We start from the raw sequence: 6,628 nt of genomic DNA, 5'->3' as shown, positions 1-6,628 counted from the left end.
CTGGGGCAGAATGTATGAGGTTTGGATACATTCAGAAGGATAAGCTGACAGGTTTTCTGTGGGATTGAATGCAGTGTGTGACATTGAGAAGACAAGGACATCTGAGGCATCAGGTCTGAGCAACTGGTAGGATGACATTGCCATTTTTTGAGATTCAAGAGTGTGGGAGAATCAGCTTTGTGTGTGTGTGTGTGCGCGTGCCACAAGCTTGGTTTGACTTGTGAATTCAAGATGTCTATTACCTACCCAAATGGAGATGTTGCATGGATAGTTTAAGATAAATCTGAAGATCAGTGGTCCATTCTGGAGGTAGGGATATTTCAAGTCTGCTCACAGAATAAGGACTGGGTCATTACAACCAGGGCATGGATAAGAAATGAGTATCTCAGTAGAGTGTACACCTATGGGACCCTGGATGAAATGTCACATTATAAGTGGTGTCCCTTAGACACACAGACCCAATATGTATGGATGTGTTTTTTATCCTCAGGCAATTTACTGCACTATATTTTTTGCTATTATAATTAGTTGTTTATTTATCTGATATCCAGAAATAGACTACAGGCAGGAAACAGTAAGGTTATCCTTCCAGGTTGGCCAATTTAGGAGCTCAGTATATTGCATTGAATTTCTAATGTAAATTTCTGCCTCTATGAGTTTGGTTTCTCTAAGTACCTGATTTAGTGGAATCAAGCATTATTTGTCTCTTTGTAACTGGCTTATTTCACTTAGCATAATGTCTTCCTGGTTCATGGTAAATGTTTTCTGCATTATTTTCTTCATCTAGAAAATAGTGATTATAAAACAATTTTCATGGCATTGCTGGGAGGATTCAGCTGAATTAGGTCATACAGGTGAATACTGTGGGTGTGTGTGGATGGCACTTAGAAGACGGTAGATGGCACAGAATGATTCAAAATTAAATGGATTACCAAGGGAACAAACTTATGAACTTGTTCTCTAAAACTTACTCTTCAGTCTTTCAGGGATGTCTTAAAACAGTGCACAACTCTGTCACTTATAATTTTTATGGCTCTCTCTATTCGTCGATATTGTACAAGTTCTACCATCAATCAATCAATCAATTTTTAGATATTAAAGTTGTCTTTCTGATTGTGTACTGTTCCCTCAGCATCCCCCAAGGCAATGTTTTCCAGAGTGTTCCATGGAGCAGTAACACAGATGAAAATTCTGCCAATTAAATAATTTGTGGTCAGATAAAGGTTGAATAACATTCTATAGTCTTTCTCTTTTATTGGGCCATGAAGTCTAATAACATTTATTTTTGGCTGAGTCACAAAGCAGAACAGATTGCCTTTGTTTAATCTGGTATTTATCAAAGTCTTGATAACTGAATCTTTTAAAAATATCTTACATTGTGTATTATTATTATTATTGTTGTTGTTTTTGAAACAGGCTTTTGCCATATAGCCTTGCCTCAGCCTCCAGAGTGCTGGCACCGTAAGCATTTGCCAACATTTCCAGAGTGTTTTATTTCAGTTGTGGAAAAGTAGAGGTGAATTAAACTATGATATACTGTAAGAACTTTGGTAATGTTACAAAGCAACCCCAGTATAACAATAATAAAAAAAGAGATAAAAATGAAAAAAGTAGACATAGCAGAAAGTTTATCATCTTAGCCATTTTTAATAATTCAGTGATGTTAATTAAATTCACATTGTTGTGCAATCATCACTACCATCCATCTCCAAGACTCTTTCTCTTTCCATCCTGCAATGCTGAAACTCTCTACACATGAAATGTTAATTCCCCTTTCTACTCTTCTGAGTCTCTGCAATCATATTCTACTGTCTTTCTGAATTTGTGTACTCTAGATATCTGATATAAGTGGAACCAAACAGTACAGTCTTTTTGTGACTGGCTTATTTCACTTAGCATAATGTCTTCAAGGTTAATTCACGTTGTAGTAGTATGTGTGAGAATAACCTTCTTTTGCATGCTAAATAATATTTCATTGTATGTATAGGTAATATTTTGTTTATCCATTCATCCATCAAAAGATACTTGAGTTGTTTTTACTTTCCAGCTATTGTGAATATCATAATACTGCTATGAATATGATATGTAAATATTTCTTTGAGAACGTGCTTTAAGTTCCTTGGATATGTATACAGAAGTAGAATTGCTGGGTCACATGTTAATTCTTTTTAATATTTTTCAGTACTGCCATCTTGTTTCCCACAGTAGTTGTCCACCTAACATTTCCTATAATGATGCATAAAGGTTATAGTTTGCCCAAATCCTTATCAGTAATTGTTAGTTTCTATTTGTTTGTTTATTATTTCCTTAATGAGTAGCCATTTCAGTGGGTATAAGGTGTTATCTCATTGTGGTTTTGAATTGCATTGATTTAATAATTACTAAATATTGGTGACAATTGAATTAGTTGAATATCTTTTTTATGCATTTGCTGACCATTTCTATAATTTCTTTGGAGAAATATTTTTAAAGTCCTTTACCCACATTTTCATTGTTCTGTTATTATTTTTATTAAATTGTAGGAGTCCGTTATATACTCTGGATATTTACCCCTTACCAGATACTGGACTTAGAAATGTATTCTATTCTGTGGGCTGCCTTTATACTCTTTGATTCTGTTCTTTGATGCATGGAAATTTTAAATTTCAAGGAAGTCTAATTTATGCTTTTCTTTTGTTACCTGTGCTTCTGGTGTCATGTCCAAGAAATCATTGCCAATCCAATGTCATAAAAGTCTATGCTTTTTCCTAAGAATGTCTTAATGTTAACTTTCTTGATTAGGTCTTTGATCCATCTTGAGTTGATTTTTTTTGGTGGGACTGGGATTTGAACTCAGGGCTTCATGCTTTCAAAGCAGGTGCTCCACTTCTTGAACCACACCTCCAGTCTATTTTCCTCTGGTTATTTTGGAGATGGGGTCTTGTGAACTATTTGCTCAGGCTGTCCTTGAATCATGACCCTCCCAATCTCAGCCTCCCAAGTAGCTAGGATTGCAGGTGTGAGCCACTGTTGCCCAACTCCATCTGGAGTTAATTTTTATTTGCAGTATAAGATGAGAGTCTAACTTCATTCTTTTGGATGTGAATATCCAGCTTTGTCAGCACCATTTGTTGAAAAGACTGTGTTTTTCCTTTGAATGGTCTTGGTACTCTTGTCAAAATCACTCAATCAGGTATATGTTTTTTTCCTTTGGTTGTCTACTCTTTTCCACTGGCCCATGTTTAGTTTTTGTGAGTACCATAGTTTTGACAACTATAGCATTCCAATAAGATTTAAAGTAAGATAATGTGAGCTCTCTAACTTCATTCTTTTTTCAATATTGTTTTGGCTGCTTAGTATATTCCACATAAATTTTAGGATGGATTTTTCCTATTTGTGCTAAAATGTTGGGACTTTGATCAGGATTATATTAAATCTATAGAATTTGGAGGTATTCTTGAAATCTTAAAAATATTAATTCCTAGAATCCTGAACATCGAATGCCTTGCATTTACTGGTGGCTTCTTTAATTTCAGCAACATTTTTTAGCTTTCTGTACAAAAATAAAAAAAATAAATAAATAGTAAATTTGTTACTATTACTTTGTTTTCAATACTATCATAAATGGAGGCACTTTGTTACTACTTTTTAAAGCTTGTTTATTATTATAGAAATGCAGCTGACTTTTGTTGAATCTTTTTACTTGCATAATATCTTTTAACATTCTGTAAAACTAGTGTTGTGAGGAACACAATTTGGGGAATATTCCCAAATGGACAGATTCATCGCTGTCATTGTGGAATCATTCTTTGTGTTCATGTACTTTTCCACCTAATTTAGAGAACTTTGATTATATCATTTTTCTTTATTCATTTATTCATAAGTGTATGCAATTTTTGGGTCATTTCTCCCCCCTGTCCCCTGCCCTCTCCCTCGCTCCCTCACCCCCCTTGCTTCCAGGCAGAACCTGTTTTAAACAGGTAAATCATGTTTTTATTTATTTTGTGGGGGGAAAACCCTAGAAAATTTGAATACCATCATAGTTAAATATAAGTTGATTTATCCACCTATTAGAACTTTCTATTTATCTGCATTTTATTAATTTCATGTACAAATCTAAGCTCAACTGCATGTGAGCTATGTGACTTTGGACATGTTCAATTGTTTTGAATGTAAGCATTCTAATCTATATGACAGTAGCACCACGGGCTTAAGTTTTTGCTATAATTGAAGAAGACACATACTTTAATTTTCTTCTAGGGAGTATTTTAAATCAGGGATAAGATGTGGATTTTATTTGGAATGTACTATTGGTTCTTTAATTTGTAAATTAAAAGTATTAAACTTTTAAAAACATCATTTCTTCATTTGTGGAAAAGAGAAGAGATATATGCAAATGGTAAGATCTAATAATACCATGAATTCACTTCTATCATTTGGTTTTCTCAGTATTACTAGACTTAGCAAATTCTCTGACATGATCTGATGGCTGTCATTTGAAAGCAAAAGAACAATAAGCACTTTCTGAGGTCTTCATCTGATGAGACATTTCTAAACAGGGTTTCTAAGATGCAATGAGCAAATAGTAAGTGAGAAAGAATCAAGTCATTACTTTTGGTAGCAATCTTCCCTTTTCAAAAGAAAGCACAATCATTATAATTTCACCCTATGTGTTATGTAAAAATGAACTCATCGATAAGGATAAAACTTCATTACTGCATTTCAAATCATTGGCTACAGAAGCAAGTAAACTGCTGAGAAATGACTGACAGTCATTCCCCTTTGTCTCATTCAAGGTTGTGGGACAGATTTGTCCACAAAGATGGTAATTATTCTTCTCCTTACTCTCAGTCCTTTTGGAGAAGTTTATACTAACTCCTTATCACTATGCTTAGAGGTGGCATTGCTAGCATCTCTAGAGATGACGTACTTCCCAGAGTAAGAAATAGTTGCCGTCATCTCCCAAAGGCCTCACCACCTGAGCTGGAAAATCTATTCTAGTGTGAAATTCTCTAAATGAGAAACAACAGCAGTGTACTGTTGCTTATTCCTGAATTCTGACTGGAGACAAGAAGAAAAGGAGAGACTTAGAGTTTTGACAAATCTTCATGTTTTAGAGGGGGCTGTTGGCGTTACACCCTGGTGTCTGCTGGCAGCTCTGCTCGTGGTAAGAGGACATCATTCACTAGAGTCACCTCACTTGCCAAAGCCCTCAGTCCCAGCAGGTTCAGAAACAGCATTTGTCTCTTCAAAATGGCAAGTGCCAAAGAATGCAGCCACCCTTTCATTCTTTTATTCATTGATTTTTCTCATTCATCCATTAACATGTATGTATTGAGCACAATATATATGACATTTTTGGAGACACAAAGATGGACAAAAATCAATTCTGCTCCCAAAGTACTCAGTCTGTTAAGTGATAAATAAATACATTACTCTGCTCCATTGTGAATACTACCAAAGCACAGAGGAAAGACATCTTATCCATGACATTAGTGGAGCAGAGTATACTTGAGAGTAAAAGATAAATGCAATTTTCCTAATTTAAGAAGTAGAGTTTGAGATTCCAGGCCTGGGTGACAGGCTGAAGCAAGAGCATAGGGCAAAGTCATAAAGTAATTCTGTGTTGTAGCTTGATGACAAAAATGGCTCAAGTACAAAGTCACATGTTTTCCTCTCATATGTGGAAGATAGATCCAAATAAAACACAAGCATTATCATATATATCAAACATGTTTCCAAAAGTGGGACTGTTAGAGGAGACTAAGGAGGAAGAAAAGAAGAAAAAAATGATAGAGAGTGAATAATATCGAAACACATCACATCTGTGTAGGAACAAGACACAATGAAATGCACTGAAAACTGTTGAACAGTACAGGGTAGGGAGAAAGTGTAAGGAACAGAAATAGAGGGGAATTTGACTGACTAAAATACAATATATTTACAGGTAAAATACCAAGTCAAAATCCCCCTGAACAATGAATACACACCAAAACAATGAAGAAGAGGAATGTAAAACAGGTCACATTAAGGTTAGGGTAATAGCAGAAGAGGGAGGGTAAATGAAGAAGGTAAAGGAGAGTGACTATGGTTGAGATACTTTTTACACATGTATGAATATGGAACTTTGAAATCTGTCAGTTATTTCAAAAAGAGTAGGAAAATAGGGATATTAATGGAGGAAATGAACCAAACTGTGGTATAATATATGTATATATGGAAATGTCACCTTGAACTCCCCTGTGTAACTATCATATACTAATATAAATGTTTTTATTTTAAAATGGCTCAAGCAGTTCATGCTGAATGGCTGCTGTGAGTGGCTAGCCTGCTACCCACTGCTAAGCTTTGAAGGTCCAAGGGCTTCCTTTTTCCCACCCTCTAGGGCACCAGTACCTTATTGGGAATTGAATTTTGTGTCTTGGCTGGATTGGGTGATTCCTATACAGCTCTACTTTCAGAAAATAGATATTGTTCTACTGTTTATCATTTATATAAATCTCTTGGAATGATCTAGCATAGGGCTATTATGTCTGCTGTTGGCCTCTGTATCACTCGATGGTTTGTCTCCTCTTCATACCTTGTCTTCCCTACCTTGCTGAGATGAAATCTTCACACCTGGTGTGGATGTCCCATCATTTTACATTGT

This window comes from Castor canadensis, chromosome 15, assembly GCF_047511655.1.
Source record: "Castor canadensis chromosome 15, mCasCan1.hap1v2, whole genome shotgun sequence".
Taxonomy (NCBI): domain Eukaryota; kingdom Metazoa; phylum Chordata; class Mammalia; order Rodentia; family Castoridae; genus Castor; species Castor canadensis.
The sequence above is the reverse complement of the archived record's forward strand: the minus strand, read 5'-3'. Positions refer to the sequence as shown.